We start from the raw sequence: 18,039 nt of genomic DNA, 5'->3' as shown, positions 1-18,039 counted from the left end.
AGAAGATATTTGCAAATGACATGTAAACGGTTAGCATCCAAAATGTATAAAGAACTTACACAACTCAACACCGAACACACAAATAGCCCATTTAAAAATGCGCAGAAAAGACGAACAGACATCTCTGCAAAGAAGACATCCAGGTGGCAAGCAGACACATGAAAAGATGCTCAACATCCCTCCTCATCCCTCCTCAACAGGGAAATGCAGATCAAAGCCCCAGTGAGGTGGCAGGGGCTGTGGTGGCCACAGGTGGGTAGCTGACATGCAGCTCCTTGTCCACACCCAGGAGCTGCATACTCTCAAGGTGACCGGCCAGGAGACAGTCACCCAGATCAAGGCTCCTGTAGCCTCACCGGAGGGCATCGCTCCAGAAGCTCAAGTTGTGCTCTTGGCAGGCACACCCTTAGAGGATGAGGCTACCCTGGGTCAGTGTGGAGTGGAGGCTCTGATCACCCCAGCAGTAGCTGGCCACAGGCTTGGAGGTGAAGTCCATGGTTCCCCGGCCCATGCTGGGAGAGTAAGAGGGCAGACTCCCAAGGCGGCCAAACAGGACAAACAGAAGGAGACAGGCCGAGCCAGGCGGTGGATGTGTACGACCGGCGCTTTGTCAATGTTGTTGCCCACCTTTGGCGAGAAGAAGGGCTCCAGGGCCGATTCTGAAACCCACTGTAGTCCTGGCTTTCCCCCAGTAAGGCCACTTAGTCCGGTCAAAACACACACACACACACACACACACACACACACACACACACACACGACACAATGAGATATCCTCTCACACCTGTCAGAATGGCGAAAATAAACAACACAAAAAACAAGAAGTATTGACGAGGATGTGGAGAAAAAAGACCTTGTGCCCTGTTGATAGGAATGCAAACTGGTGCAGCCACTGTGGGAAACAGCATGCAGCTTCCTCAAAAAAATGAAGGATAGAGGGGCGCCTGGGTGGCTCAGTGGGTTAAGCCTCTGCCTTCGGCTCGGGTCATGATCTCGGGGTCCTGGGATCGAGCCCCGCGTCGGGCTCTCTGCTCAGCAGGGAGCCTGCTTCCTCCTCTCTCTCTGTCTGCCTCTCTGCCTACTTCTGATCTCTGTCTGTCAAATAAATAAATAAAAATCTTTAAAAAAAAAAATGAAGGATAGAATTACCATATGATCCAGTAATTCTACTACTGGGTATTCACCCAATGAATATGAAAACACTAACTCATAAATATATACATGTTCCCCTATGTTGATTGCAGCATTATTTACAATAGTCAAGACATGGAAGCAGCCCAAGTGTCCATTGATAGGTGAATGGATAAGGAAGATGTGAGGTATATATATATACACATTATATATACATATATATTATATACACACATATATAATATATTATACATATAATATTCTATCGTGCATCTATATATATGTGCAATAGAATATTACTCAGCCATAAGAAAGAATGAAATCTTGCCATTTGCAACAACATGGATGCAGTTAGAGGGCATAATGATAAGTGAAGTGAATCAGTCAGAGAAAGACGAATACCGTATGATTTCCCTTACAAGTAGAATTTTTGAAACAATGAATGAGCAGAGGGGAAAAAAAAAGAGACAAACCAAAAAACAGACTCTCAACTACAGAGAACAAACTGGTGGTGACCAGAGGGGAGGTCGGTGGGGGAATGGGTGAAACAGGTGAAAGGGATTAAGAGTACACTTACCATAATTAGCCCTGAGACATGTATAGAATTGTTGAATCACTATATTGTATACCTAAAACTAATATAACATTGTATGTTCACTATACTGGATTTAAAGTTTTTTTTTAAATAAATAAAAACAATTAGCTATGGTTCTCACTAACCCTTCAATATTATTTTCTGATTTTGATGTAAGTCCAGCTTAAAAAGAACTATCTAAACTTCAGTATTGAATGTTAGAGTTAGAGCCCCCTGTAATTTGAGGAAAGCTTAAATATTTTTTCTACGGAGAGGAAATTCACATAAAATTAACCATTTGAGAGTAAACAATTAAGTGGTTTACAATACTGTATACCCACTGGCACTATGTAGTTCCAAAATGTTTCATCAGCGCAAATGGAAACCCCATCCCCATTAAATAGTTGCTCCCAAATTCCCATCCCCTACCCCTGGCAACTGCTAATCTGGTTTCTGTTTGTTTGGATTTGCCTATTCTAGACATTTCACAGAAGCGGAATCCAACAACCTGTGACCTTTTGTGTCTGGCTGTTTCACTGAACAATGATATCAAGTTCATCCATATTGTAGCATGTATCTCTCTGTATTTTATTCTTTTTGTGTGGCCGAATCAGATTTCACAGCAAGTGTACACCATACTTCGCTTATTTATTCATCTATTGATGAGTTTTTGGGCTGTTTCTACCTTTCCATCTGTTGAGTTAGACTTTTAACAGTTCAATCAAGCGGCAAAACCCCTGCCTATCTCCCTCCATGCCACACGATGAGCTTAGCTACCCTAGAGAAAGGACTGTGACTGCTTTAAGCATCTTGTGGCACTTGGCTGTCTTTCCCAGAACCGTCTTTTTTTATCTGCAAGCCAAGGACAAATCTGTCTCATCCCCCCAAGCCTCCGCAACAGAAAAATTAATCCATCCCCACAGCATAAACCACTCCTTTCCTTCCTCTGCCTCCCTGCTGACCAGCCCTTCCCTGAATAGGGAGCTTTCAACCTCTGCTTTTGCTTTCCCGAAATTTTCCATCTGTAATTTGCCGTCCGTGCATTTGGTCCTGTGCAAGCGATCTGACACATGCAAGAGTATTTTTTTTTTCTGATCTAAACTCTCCCTTAAAAATAGTTTGATATTATATAACTCAGCTACTCCTTAGCATCACTTGAACAATACATTTAAACAGAACTCATATGAACCACGTTTCAGCTTTTCCCCCCTCCTGCCGCCCTCCCCGCTCCATCATGGTTGACCAGCCTTACGTCTGGCTTTTGGACATATACTCAAAGAGTATATTTTAGTTAAGTAAACAAATTCCTACAGATGTTATGTTTCTGACATAGCAGGATGCGTCAATCCAGGTAAGCTGCTCATTTCTTCTTTTGAAGTGCCATGAAGATTGAGTATATGGTGAGAAGTACAGGTCAGTGGGGTCAGACTTCTGCAGTGGCCCTCAAATCACACTATGGCAACAGCTATCTTCTCTGGACATCAGCGTAAGAACAATATCCTTCATACTTCTACTCGAGACAACCTTATTTCTAGACGTTCCTCAGCCCTGTATTGCACTAAAGAAATAATTATAGGGGCGCCTGGGTGGCTCAGTGGGTTAAGCCTCTGCCTTCGGCTCAGGTCACGATCCCAGGGTCCTGGGGCCGAGCCCCGCATGGGGCTCCTTGCTCAGTGGGGAGCCTGCTTCTCCCTCTGCCTACTGTTCCCTCTGCTTGTGCTCTCTCTGACAAATACATAAATAAAAATTTTTAAAAAAAGAAAAGAAAGAATTGTCATTAGGATTCTAAAATCAGAGGGAACAGTGTGGATCTCTCCTTACACAGTGCTGGTTTACCCAATAGACAGTCTAAGCACATGCTTGCAAACCTGGGGCACCAACTTTTTTGGGGGCGGTGGGAGAATTTGGTCCTCATTATTTTATATAAGGCATCAAGATAGTCATTGCGGGAAAATAGAATATGTCTTTGAGTCCTGTATACTTCATTGATGGTATATTGTTATTTTATTTTTAAAGTTATCATAGAGTAAAACTGACACTTTGGTGTGCTACATGTTTTAGCAATGAAATTTCTGACCAGATCTTTGGACTCATTTACTTATTTTTTTTCCTCTTTGATGTGAGGTTGTACTTGAGGGAATGAATGGACTTATAGTTTACTGTATGTAGCTTACTATGATAGATATATGGAAAAAAAAAACCCTATAATACGAGGGAGGGAGCAATCAGACCAAATGTATTAAGGCAGAAAAACACAGGGAATGGTCAGTAAAGGGGAGTAGTCCAATTTTTAAAAAAAGTATTTTATTTACTTATTTGACAGAGGAGAGAGAGCACAAGCAGGGGAGCAGCAGGCAGAGAGAGAAGCAGGCTCCCCACCGAGCAGAGAGCTCAACGTGGGGCTCGATCCCAGGTCCCTGGGATCACGACCTGAGCTTAACCACAGACGCTTAACCGACTGAGCCACCCAGGTGCCCTGGGAGTGGTTCAAAGTAGAACATGGGATGCCCAAAGAGAGTAACGTAAGATACTTCAGGAAGCATTTGTTCACTTGGGTGCATAGCAGAGCTAATAATGGTGTCACTGTCAATACTTGGCTGAGCTGGTGAGTTTTATTGATAGAGATAAAAATCTTTGCTCCACAGGCCCACAGAGCAGCCGGAACCTGCCGGCTTTCTCTCCAAGGTGCTCCAGAGGAAGCCCTTGGACTCGTTCAGGGCATCACGGCGTTTCCATAAACAAATGAGGTTCTCCTACCTAATAAGGGGCACAAGCTGCTTCAGATACAAGCGTGTGCAGTTGAAGAGTACTAAGTGCTGATGTAGTAAGTTGGGGCTTGAGTCTGTTTAGATAGACCGACAATCTCCGTGGGTCTAATTTTCCAAAAGAGTGATCCTGTCTGGTATTTCTGGGATTCTTTGGAACAATACACATTTCAATAGCTCTCTCTCCAGCCTTGCCAAAGTAAGGGTGTTTAGAGATTCTGACACCAGTAACAGACATTCTATCCACCTTATGTCTTTTTTTTTTTTTAAAGATTTTATTTACTTATTTGACAGAGAGAGACACAGCAAGAGAGGGAACACAAGCAGGGGGAGTGGGAGAGGGGGAAGCAGGCTTCCCATGGAGCAGGGAGCTCGATGTGGGGCTCGACCCCAGGACCCTGGGATCACGACCTGAGCCGAAGGGAGATGCTTAACAACCGAGCCACCCAGGTGCCCCCCAACCCTATGTCTTGCTACTAAAGAGGGACCAAGCTTAAATGACCGCATGGAGGGTGAAGTGGAAATGTGGGTTCAATTGTGAAATGGCAAAGATCATTCACGGCATTTACTTTTTCAGAAGTGTCAAAAATTTTGATTTTGGGGGCCCCTGGGTGGCTCAGTCAGTTAAGCAACTGACTCTTGAGCTCAGCTCAGGTCCTGATCTTGGGGTGGTGAGTTCAAGCCTCACGCTGGGCTCCATGCTGGGCCTGTAACCTACTTAAAAAAAAAAAACTTTTGATTTTCGTACGTGTAACTGTTTTTGCTATTTTAAGGCTCGCCTGGTTTAGAAACAAAATTTCTACAAAGGTTGATTCATTTGAGTATATGTTTTAATTCATTTATTCAGTCAACAAATATTAGCTGAATACCCACTATGTGCCAGGCCCTATTCTAAGTCTCGGGGTAAGGGATGAGTAAAACCGAGTCTCTGCCCTCATGGAACTTGCAGTCTGGTGAGGCACAGATAGTAAATTAGTCAACACATAGGTATCCTGTCATCACATGGTGATAATTACTAGAAGGAAAATTAAAGCGGGAGGAGGGGATAAAGAGAATTTTATGTCAAGTCAGGGCAGCCTCTCTTAGCTAGTGATGTGTGACGAGAGACAACAATGTAGTAAAAAGGTAAACTATGCAAAGGTCCAAGTCAAGAACATTCCAGACCATGAGAGCAGCAAATCTGAAGGTCCTGAGGCAAGAATACGTTTGGCATGTTCTGACAAGGACGATAGCGTGCCCAGAGCAGGATGTTCAAAGAAGTGAGACATGAGGTCTGAGAAGTGGCCAGGATAACAAACATATTGGCCCATGATTCAGATTTTGGATTTGGTTCTGAAAGTGACTGGAACCCATTGAAAAAGGTTCACATGATGTGATTCACAGTCTAAAAAGCCCTCTGCTTGCTCCGTCTGTGTAGAAGTTAAAACTGTCCCCCCTGATTCCTGATGACCAGTTGACATGGCCTCCTGAAAATCCCAAGCCGTCTTATTTTAGACAAGGTGAACTTGGCCTTAAGTGTGGACACCGGGAAAACTCAGTTCTCTGCCTTTAGTGTTGTTCTCTTTGTGTCTTCTTTCCTGGAAGACATGGTCCAAGTCCCTTCATCCGCAGCTGCCTGAAAGGGCCCTACTCAGCTTTAAGGACACATACCCCTTGTGCAACTCCGGTGGTTCCTGTCCCTAAGCCTGTCGGGTGGATGGCTATTGTCCCTACATCATTGTTAAAACCTGGTGGCATTTCATTACTTGGGCTCTCCAAAAGAATTACTGACCCAATCAGTGGTGACGTTCCTGATGCTCGGAGACTTGTCCTATTGCCTTGCTCTGACATGTCTGGTGTCAAAATTCCCCCAGTGATTGCGGCAAAAGTCCCTTTTTCTTTTTCTCCAAAAGGATAAGCACATACCTGGATAGGCTTATAACATAACTTAGAACCTAGATTCCTCAAATTACCACATTGTTCCAGGAATAGCTTTCATTCTGGTTTTTCTTTTTTTCCCTGTCTCAGAGAAAAACCGAGAAATGAAGTTTCTTACCAACCAAATGGTAGAACCAGATTTAGAATTGAGAAAGAGCTATTTGTGAAAAGTATGAATCTATGTCATTATATGTGGCTTTGTGGCTAAAGATAAACTAATTTGCCATTTAAAATTTCCCCTTCCTCAGTGCCGAGACTCTCAACTTTGCTGACATTTATTCAGATCCTATTTTTGCTTATCGTTTTTTAAGTAAACTCTACACCCAGTGTGGGGCTTGAACTCACAACCCCAAGATCAAAAGTCACATGTTCTACCGACTGAGCCAGCCAGGTGCCCCTTAGATCCTATTTTTAAAAAGAAGCTTCCCCCTACCGCTTTTATTTGAAAATATATTTAAAACCTGCAACTCCTCGGGAAAAATATGGAGAGGGCTTTACTTCTGTTGCCGGCATTAGATAACTAAATAACCAAGACTAGCATTAGCTTGAACTTTACCTTGGAATGTGTCCACGAGGAGGAAAGAAAGCCAGACTAATCTTGACTTTCTCTCCTCCAGCTTTTTGTATCAAAGACCCTCCGAAACAAGTAAGTGAAAGCTTTTCCATACTTATAGCAGCGATGGTCCATCTCGAACTTCTGCGCACTCAGAATGGAGATTTTGCCCCGATCCCCGACTCCTCTTCCTCCATTTTTTTCAGTCACTGTTTTACTTCATTTGGATTCCTTATCATTCAAACCACATTATTTGGGAGGATGAACTACAGGTTGAATCAGACTGATTGTCAGTTCTGATTTGGGAGGAAGGTTTATGAGACTCAACAGTGCTCTAGCTCATTGTTCAGTTTCCAAGAAATATCACTGCTCTGATTCTCAAGGTTTTCAAAATCTGACAAAGAATGTTAGACAGCTAATACGTTTCAGCCATGTTATTTCAGAGCAGGTCTCTTTAGAGATTGGTGGATGCCCCCCACCACTCCCCAAAGCTGACTTTCGCTATAATAAGGTTTATTTAAGTAAAATAAAGTCAGCTAACTGAAGATTAGCCTCCACATGCCTTTGCTATAATGCAAAGTCTACAGTCACCCCGAAGTCAAAATTTGGCAAACTTTGCAACATACGGTGTCACACCATTGACTTTTATTATTTTGGAAAGGGAATAAGCATGAGCCAGGTGCACGAAGAGAAGTCTTTCTCTCTCTCTGCTCAGAAATTTTCTCCCAGGCAATCTACAGATGGAGTTAATATGGTCATCTTAAAATGAAAACGTCCCATGGATAGGTTAAATATATTGCCTTTGATTTTAGGGAGCAAGCGGGTTGTTAGGGGTTAGAGCTGAGATTAGCACAATTTTTCTGTAACGATCCAGATAGTAAATATTTCAGTCTTTGTGGGCCAGATGGTCTCTGCTATAACTACTTAATTCTGCTTGTTGTGGTATGAAAGCAGTCATAACACATAGCTGAATGGGCATGGCTGTGTTCCAATAAAACTTTATTTACAAAAACAAAGTGGTCTGAGTTTGGCCCCTGTTCCATAGTTTATTGACCCCTAGATGATAAGGCTTAATCAGAGTAGAGCATAGGTTCCTTGGCAGAATTATTTCAGCACAGCTAGGGACATCATGAAATTATTGGACAACTAAGAGAATGCCTTGAGGTCGGGTGGCTACTTTATAATTTTGCCATCGATCTACTCAGAGTCACCTCATCTGCTCCTTTTAGGCTGGAGGCTAAAACAGTAGAAACCGTGGATATTTCTTTTCATTGATCTTGTTCTCATAATTCCCTTAGAAATAACGAGACCCGACATTTTTATACATTAGAATTTCTAGATGTCTTGCCAACAGCACATTTCATAAAGCACCCATTGACCCTAAAAAAGATTTTTATAGGAGCAATTTAAAGTCAAATAAATAGAATTCATTTCAATGCATCTCACTCCAGTGTATAATTTTGCACTTGGCCAAACATCACGTTCCATTGTCAAGCCTTTTCGAACTCATGTAAATTGTTTGGCTCACGTACTAAGACATGTATTTGTTTATTAATTTATATCATAATAACCGTGTATAACTATTCTGTTTTTCCACTGGGGCCTAGGGGGAACTATCCTTCAATGAGCACTTTCACATCTGTTTTCTCATTTAATAAAATTTAATTATTTTTGCAGATGAATCATAGGGAAGATAAAGTTACTTGCCCAAGGTCACCCAGCTAGTTAAGAGTGCAGCCAAGCTTCCAAAACAGGTCTGTTTGACTACAGAGGTTTTCCACTACATCACAATTGCCTACAGGAAGCTACTTGTAGTTCTTGGCGGGCTTCATCTTTTTTTTTTTTTTTTAAATCCAAGCTATTTTCAAGTAAATCAAAGGAGAACTGAGTAACACAGTATTTAGTTCTTCTCATATATTTTGGAAGTACATATTTTCAAAAGGAGATATGGTGGATGCTTTTGTTTAAACAACCATGGTTCTATGACTAGAATATTTCCAAATAAGGGTGACTTCCAAAAATTATTTGCTTTCTTGGCAGTCTTCATACATTCTTTGTGAATGCAACTAGATTTCCCATCTTCCCTTGTTTAGGAAAGAATCATATGTTAATAACATTTTTTGAAAGGTGTGGCTTGGTGATATTCTTTTCAGATTTGAAATAGCTGAACTTCCTGGCATCATAAGTTCAAATCGTGGAGAAGCCAGCTCATACTAAGTTCGACATTCCGAAATTGATTTTTGTTTGGGTATAGCTTTGTGTAGCTCTGAATGTGCATATGAGTTAGGGGTAAAAGTTACTGCCAAAATCTTAAGAAAGAGTTATTTAAGCCTTTTCATCAGATATGGGATAAATTCCCTTCTGTTGGAATTTTTTTTTTCTCTCTTTCTCTTGGGCAGAGCAAAAAACACTGCAGTGAATCATTGCATGATTAAAAAAAAAAAAAGGTGGGGCTGGGAGAATTGACCCATAAAATGGCTATAGCCTATACGACTCTCAGACCCCAATCAAAATATTGTTGTGCAAAAATATAACCACTTTCCCTCACATCTGTATTTCAGACGTTGAGCATCAAGGGCTCAATGATAGGGGGCTTTTGGGAAAAAAAAGAGAACCCACTAACTTCAATCCTCCTTAGGATCTTCTCAAGGTTGTCAATACCACACCATCAACCTCTTAAATGGTGCTAAGGTGTTGGGGGGTAATCGGAGAGATAGCAGTGATGGATAACTACATCAGAGGTCGATATAGGTTACTGCTAAGATGTCCACTCTCCTGGCCCACGTGGTTTCTTTGAGTCAGAGGTCTTTGGCTGCCTTCCTACTGCCCTTGGGGCCCAGAAAACTTTGCCATCTGCATATGTAGACCTGTGTGGAGAGAACAGCTCACAGCCATTGTTTTCTAGGGTCTGGATGCTTCCTTGCTACAAGTGCTATGAAATGAAGTAAAAGGTCCTCGGTTGTCCTGAAGAATCTCTTATGTTTCGACTTCATTCCTCTCCCCCAGCTTGGAAGAATCCATTTCTAGTGTGAAGAAAAGCCTTCTCCCTTTCTCTGTTTTAAAGGACTTCTATCCCTGTGGGATTTCTTCCTCCATGAGCTTAGACTTTTTGAATCCCGGAACTTGCAAGCTCCTTCTGTTTTTTTGCTGAGGTGCCCTCCCTCTTTCTCTTCAGGCAACGAGAACAGAGCCAGCCATCTGCTTGGTTGGAGGGAAGAGGAAGGGGCAAGTATACTGACAACAGAGAGTTGAAGTCTCCAAATATCTGTTCACCTTATTCATTACAACCAATAAATCGTTTTTCTGTGAAGTTTTCCCAGGACTTGGCACACTTTGGTTTGAGGTACGGAAAGAACAGTGATATGGTGACTTTCATAAAAGCCAAGTCCTTAAAAGCCTCCCACTGTTCTCAGGTGTGGCCACGGTGCTGAACAAAGAGATGCTCTTGTGCATTTCGACTTCTTTTAAGAAAAATAAAACAAAACAAAACTGTATGGTGACTAACATAATAAAAACAATTTAAAAAATACTTTAAGCATTTGAGAGAGAGAGAGAGAGACAGCGCGCAAAAACAGAGGGGGAGGGGCAGAGGGAGAAAGGAAGCAGGCTTCCCGCTGAGCAGGGAGCCCGATGCGGGGCTCAATCCCAAGACCCTGAGATCATGACCTGAGCTGAAGGCAGATGCTCATTGACTGAATCACCCAGGCACTCCTTAACTTTTCCTTCTCAGCATAGAAGAGCTTTCTGGAAGCTGTCTTTGCTTGCCAACCTCAGCCGCTGGGCTGTCCTCCCTCTGGGCTCTCCTCAAGCTCCCCCTTCCTATTGCCCGCTCCTGGCAGGTCCACAGCCCTAGGGAGCAACCAGCTCTCCCTGAGGTCTGCCGTGCGACTAAGGGCCATGTCAACATGAGCTACAGAATCAATCATTTTCAGATGGATTTGGGGTTTTCTTATTATCATTGATACTGATTACAGAACAGCTGATTGGGCTACAACAAAGTAAATAATTTTCAGGCATAAGACCACCAAAACAGCCACACATGTTGTACTGAAAGAAATGCAGCTGAGAAACCAAGACTCAGGAAAGTTAAAGGGCTGGTCTAGGTTCAAACAGCAAGTTCATGAATGTGATTAAAAGCCACCCCTGAGGGGCGCCTGGGTGGCTCAGTGGGTTAAAGCCTCTGCCTTCGGCTCAGGTCATGATCCCAGGGTCCTGGGATCGAGCCCCGCATCAGGCTCTCTGCTCAGCAGGGAGCCTGCTTCCCTTCCTCTCTCTCTGGCTGCCTCTCTGCCTACCTGTGACCTCTGTCTGTCAAATAAATAAATAAAAATCTTAAAAAAAAAAAAGCCACCCCTGAGAACCCTGTTAAGGGCAGAGTTGTGATCACATTCAAATACATTGCAAAAGACTTTCCCGCTGTTTGATGACTCTAATAAAACCGCAGCAGTGGCTGATAAAACAACACCATATAACAATGGTCCGCATGGGTTCTAGACCCTGACCACTGAGTTCCTAAGCTAGTGTCACCACTTAGAAACTATGAAATTGGGCCTTGTTACTTTTCCTCTCTGTGCCTCAGGGTCCTCATCTGTAAGGTGGGAATAATAATAGCATCTGCTTCATGGCTTGTTAGGAAGTTTGAATGAATTAATACATGTAAAATCACTGAGGATAACGTTTGCCTCATTGTGGGCATTTATATTATTTGTTATTATGAAATTGCCATTACTTCAGAATGATATCCCAGTGATGCATCCAGAGAAGATACACGTGCATGTGAAGATTGAGGGACATCAGAACAAAGTCTGTAATCACCGCAGAACTGGGGTAATCACTTACTCACTTGTTAAACATCCAGGGAAATCACGGGTTCATTAGATGCTATAATAATTTTAATAGCAGTGTGTCTGAAAGCTGTAATGTGACTTGGAGACTTTGTTTTTAATAATATATGATTATAATGTGTTTGAAAATGCTTCTCTTTTATAATGTGTTAAGAGAGTAAAATGATGGAAGGGACATAAATACTATTATAACTAGCAACTGAAAACTAAAAATGAGAGCAATAAAAAATTTAAAAATTAAAAAAAATGAAAGCAATAATAAAATACCATGATTCCTCTACTGTCAATAACCAAAAACATTTTTAAGTGTTGTTGAATATGTTTGGAAATGCTATCCTAGGGGTGCATGGGTGACACGGTCGGTTGGACAACTTGGTTTTGGCTCAGGTCGTGATCTCATGGGTCATGAGATCGAGCTCCATGACGGGCTCCATGCTCAGCACAGAGTCTGCTTGAATTACTCTTTCCCTCTCCGTCTGCTCCTCCCCCCTGCCCCATGCACTCTCTCTCAAAAATAAATAAATAAAATCTTTTTAAAAAATAAAATAAATAAATAAATCTTAAAAAAAAAAAAAGGAATGTTATTCTAATACTTGGTTGCAGTTTGGAGAGTTAGCTTGAAAAAAATATTCCAGGAAACAATATTTCTTAAAATGTTGGAAATTATCTCTTTGACATCATAATCCCAATTCTAAAGTTTATCTTAAGAAAACAAATATGTAACCAAAATTAATATTTATCTATATAAATTCTGTTATAAGTTTAAATTAGGAATTAGAGGTAACCTAAAAGCTTAACAATTGAATGGCAATAAATAATGATACACCCATAAAAAGACATATTATACAGGATTAGAAGTCATGCTTTTAAGAAATGTTTAATGGCACAGAGGAGAGTGCTTATGGTGTAATGCCAAGTGACTGAAGTAGGAGGAGGAGACCTGCATATACCGAATCTCAGAAATTATGTTTAGTTGTATCTAGTAGAATCCTGACTAGAGTAGGTTATTTAAATAGGGTTTTATTTTTTCTCATCTAACAAAAAAATGTGGAGATAGAATGTCCAGAGCTTGCGCCTTGTCTCCACAACATCATCCATGTCCCAGGCTCCTTCTATCTTTACATTTACCATCTTTGGCCTGTGGCTCTTGTCCTTATGCTTGTCACCTCAAGGTCACAAGATGGCTGCTCCATATCCAGCCCCACATGCTTGCTCCAGGTCAGGAAAAAAAAAAAGAAAGAAAGAAAGAAAGAAAGAAAGAAAGAAAGAAAGGAAAGAAAGAAAAGAAATAGCAAGGGGAAACTGATGCTGAAGCAAGTCAAATATTGCCAGAAGCCTCCAGTAAACTCTCCCTTACGTCTCATTCATTTAAAACTATGACACACGATTACTCCTAACTTCAAAGAACACTGGAAAACACTAGTTTTTAGCTGAGAACATTGCTATACTGGACAGAATTGGATTTCTTCAGTAAGGAAGAGGGAGAGAATGCATATTAGACTACTAATAGGATTTCTTATATCTGGTGCTACTATAGTTTAAAAAAAAGTGTAACACAAACAGCTATCCCTTTATTCTCTTGCCCAGATAAAAGACTGCAGCACTATATACCAAAATGTTAACAATGTTCATATTTTAGTGGTAGGATTCCATGTGTTCTTAATCTTATTTACAATTTTCTGTACAGTTTGACTTGCAATGGCTTGACTTATGGTTTCCCTATGATGGTGCAAAAGCATTAAACATTCAGTAGAAACCATATTTGGAGTTTTGACTTTTTTTAAAAAAATATTTTATTTATTTATTCGACACAGAGAGAGATCACAAGTAGGCAGAGAGGCAGGCAGAGAGAGAGAGGAGGAAGCAGGCTCCCTGCTAAGCAGAGAGCCCGATGCGGGGCTCCATCCCAGGACCCTGAGGTCATGACCTGAGCCGAAGGCAGAGGCTTAACCCACTGAGCCACCCAGGTGCCCCTGGAGTTTTGACTTTTAATCTTGTCTAGCAATATGCGGTACAATCCTTTCTTGTGATGTGGGGCAGTGGCAGCTCCCAGTCAGTCACTGATCTCAAGAGTAAACATCTCATACCCTTACACCCATTCTGCACCCATAGAACCATCCTGCTTCTCACTTTTGGTACAGTATTCAATGATTTACATGAAATAGTCAACACTGTCATATAATAGGCTTTACATTAGATGATTTTGCCCTACTGTAGGCTGATGGAAGTGTTCTGAGCACATACAAGGTAGGTGTGGCTCAGCTATAACGTTGGGTAGGTTAGGTGCATTAAATGTGTTTTCGATACATTGCATTACATTAAATGTGGTTTTGATTTATGATAGTTTCATCTTATGATGGGATTGTTGGAACATAACCCCATTGTAAGTCGATGAAGACCCGTGTTCTGCAAGTCTTCTATAGTAAACATATCCTACTCTCATAATCAGATAAAAAGCAATTTTTGAACAAAAATTTACATATATTTCATTTCTGCTGTGTTTATAATAGCCAACATTGGACAAGCAACTTATGTATTAATCAGTTGAGGACTAGCTAAAGAATTATGGTATGTTTGGGCACCTGGGTGGCTCAGTGGGTTAAGCCTCTGCCTTCGGCTCAGGTCATGATCTCAGGGTCCTGAGGTCAAGTCCCGCATCGGGCTCTCTGCTTAGCAGGGAGCCTGCTTCCTCCTCTCTCTCTGCCTGCCTCTCTGCCTACTTGTGATCTCTCTCTGTCAAATAAATAAATAAAAATCTTTAAAAAAAAAAAGAATTATGGTATGTTCATACAATGTGACGTCATAAAAGCTGAAAAAATGAAATGCATCTAAGTATACTGATGTGGAAAAGGCTCATGACATGAGACTTTAAAAAGTAAATTTCAGAACACTACAATCCCATTTATTTTTTTAAAATACAGAGAAATCTGGACAAGGCAGAGACATCCTTATAAACACTGAAGAGGCTCTCCAAGGCTATTCCCCAGCTATTACGTTTTCTTGGGGAACAGTATTGAGGGAGGAAAGTATTCTTTATTGTTTTCTAAATGAAGACTTTTTGTATTTGAACTCCTTTTTACCACAAGAACATAATGTTTTATTACTCAGTCTAAATATATGAAAAATAAACAAAATATTTAAATCAGTCCACTAAAGGGTTGTGGTCTCTAAGGCTCCAAACTTCTGGTTTGGGGACAGGAACTTCTGTTCCTTTTGGGTTGAGTGAAGTATGAGATGTTGCCTTCCACAGCTTCAGAACTGAGCTGTTGAATGATTGAGTGGATACGTCACATGGCTATCAGTGAGGAAAGGGGTCTGAGGGACCCCAGAACTGGAAGGGTGGTAGCAGACCAAAAGATGGATTGCATTCTAGAAGGCACCTCCACGCTTTAAACACTAGTAAGGCAAGACTTCAGGACCGAACAGTCAGATCCTTTCAGTTGGTGGTCTTGGATTTCACATGAGTATTTGCTTTAGTTCTCGATTGCCAAAATGCTCCAAATTGTGGTTCTACGAGCTGTTTACAGCCTTCTCACAGGCTCGTTTCCTGGGAGATAAAGATAAAGTCAGTGGCAGGTGACATCTTGGAGCATACCGCACATGGTCCCTGTTCTCTTTCTGCAACCAGAAGGGCCATGATTACCCCTTGGAATTACTTCAGCCTTAATGTACCCAGCATGCAAAGGGCTTATGGCAAGAGACAAATAGGACCGTGCTTCCAAAATGAACTTATTTCCACTTGCGTTATTTAAATATGCCGAAAACGCCGAAGAATGTGAGACAACATTTTATGTATAAAAGCTCCTGTTGGGAATGGTTGTAGAAAAAAACGTTTCAACTCTGAACTTTTAGCATTTCTGTCAAGCCAGCCCCCCCAACCCCCCCACCCCCTGCCACTGCCTTTTGTAAGGCAACAAAGTAAAAACAAGCAGCTTCTACTCCCAAGACTGCACATTCTCCTTTTGGCAGCTCTGTGTGCACTTTTGATTTATATGGTTTGTTTAATTAAAAGTATGAAGAATTTTCTTTCTCAAATTCTTTCCCACATTCTTTGATTCCCAGTGTCTAGGCTTCAAGGATTTTTCCATCTGCTTCTTCTAATCATCCAGAGAAATAGGCTCGCCTAACTTCTCTCTTTTTCCTGTTGTGGAGCCCACAATGTGAGAGTGAGAAAGTCTATTACTTGTTTCAATTTCTGTTTTCTTCTCTCGCCACCTTAGAATCAGATACGAAGATTAACGAATATACATGTAAAGTGCTTGAGAAGTCATTAAAGATGCGGACAACGAAGTGTAAAGGGTTCTTTTTTTTTTTTTTCTAAGATTTTATTTATTTATTTGACAGAGAGACAGATCACAAGTAGGCAGAGAGGCAAGCAGAGAGAGAGAGGGAAGCAGAGAGCCTGATGCGGTACTCGATTCCAGGATGCTGGGATCCTGACCTGAGCCGAAGGCAGAGGCTTTAACCCACTGAGCCACCCAGGCGCCCTAAAGGGTTCTAATATTACATTTGTACCCATTGTTTTGGATCTCATCTTGAGGGTTCTGGGGTTCTAGTTAATACTGAAATAGCTTGCCTTTAAAGATTGATCAATCGATTGATTGATTTTAGAGAGAGCACGCGCATAGGGGGAGGGGCAGAAGGGGAGGGAGAGGGAGTCTTAAGCAGGCTCTGTGCCAAGTGCAGAGCCCGACATGGGGCTGGATCTCACGACCCTGAGATCACGACCTGATCTCACGACCCTGAGATCACGAAACCAAGAGCTGGACAGACAACGGAATGTGGCACCCAGACACCCAAAAATGGCTTGCCTTTACATTCAATAGTAAGAATGAAAAATTCACAGCATGGGGGTGGGGAAACACCAGCAATGGTTGGTGCTTCTCTTTCCCTCTTGCAGACTGTGCCAAAGGATCTGTCATTCTTTTACGACCACCTCGGAAGGGGTCGTCCAGGTGGTCATCTGTGGGGTCATCCTAGTGGAGGTTTTCTACTGCTATCATCCCACATGGCCACACACTCTGTCCTCAAGGCCTTCGTCTAGACCCACAACGTCCACTTTCTGGAAGAAAGGGTCCTCCCCTGTGGGGAGGACCATCATCCATGCGAATAAGGTCGGGAAGGGCTTCTACTGCTAGGGGCCTCTGAGAAAAAGCCTAAACCTGGGGTTCAAGTCCTACACTTCCCAGCAGCTGAGGTGCTTTTCATCATCTGCTAGACCTCTGGGAGTGGGGGGTGGGTAGTGATTGGGGACATCCTGAGGCATCTGCAGGGGTCAGGGACTTCCTTGACAGACCCACTGCATACGCTCCCAGTCCAGGATGTGGATACTGCCCTGTGGTGACCCTCATCTCCCCACCGCCTGAGCAGGAGCTTTTCGAAACTTTCAGGCAGGATGCGTCCTTCCACAACATTCACATCTTAAAGTACAGTAGCCTCCCCCTTGTCTTCAGGGGAATACATTCCAAGACCCCCAGGGGATACCTGAAACCCGGGATATACCTAACCCTATATATCCTTTGTTTTTTCTCATACATACCTATCCTGAAGTCATTATCCTTCGTGACTCTCCTTAAGTCATTGTTTTATTCTCATAATTCTCTTAATTTATATTCTCTTAATTTATAAATTAGGCACAGAAGAGATTAAGAACCATAAATGGAACAATTAATATACTATAGTAAAAGTATGCAAATGTAGCCTGTCTCTCAAAATATCTTACTGGACTGTACTCACTCTTCTGGGGATGATGCGAGATGATAAAATGCCTACCTGATGCGATGAAGAGGTGGGAAGACCGTAGGTGTGATGACGTAGCGTTAGGCCACTAGTGTGACCTTCTGATGTTACCATGGAAGGAGCATCTGCTTCCGGATTACAGCTGATGGCAGGTGACTGAAGCCATGGAAAACGACACCAGGACTGAGGGTTGACTGCTTGAAGGGCTCCTGTTCCCTGGACCTGATGGAGAGGACAGTGGACATCTTGATGTCAGGGCCTCACTGTGGGCCAACACTGACCCTGGACACAGGCCATCTAGTCATCTCAGACCTCAGATCCTGGTTGCATGACCTCAGCTACTCAAGGGGGCTCCACGCTAGTCCCTTTCATCTAAAATGGGAAACTTCTTCTCTCGGGAGGGAGGCACATTTTAAGGCTTGAATGAAATTAAAGTTAATTTATAAAGTTAAAAAAATTTAATGTATTTTAGTAAAATTAGCCTCACCACCTTTTACAAAATTGTTCCGTGAAACT

The 18,039-nt window shown here is 42.1% G+C and overlaps 1 pseudogene across 1 annotated transcript; it reads left to right on the top strand.

The window, feature by feature from the left end:
- Positions 1 to 265: 265 nt before the first annotated feature.
- Positions 266 to 6,383, top strand: LOC308337462 (ubiquitin-like protein FUBI; annotated as a pseudogene). Its single transcript has 2 exons — positions 266 to 691; positions 6,363 to 6,383. The product of its transcript is annotated as a ubiquitin-like protein FUBI (transcript).
- Positions 6,384 to 18,039: the final 11,656 nt, after the last annotated feature.

Source organism: Martes martes, assembly GCF_963455335.1.
Source record: "Martes martes genome assembly, chromosome: X".
Classification (NCBI taxonomy): Eukaryota; Metazoa; Chordata; class Mammalia; order Carnivora; family Mustelidae; genus Martes; species Martes martes.
The sequence above is the reverse complement of the archived record's forward strand: the minus strand, read 5'-3'. Positions and strand labels throughout refer to the sequence as shown.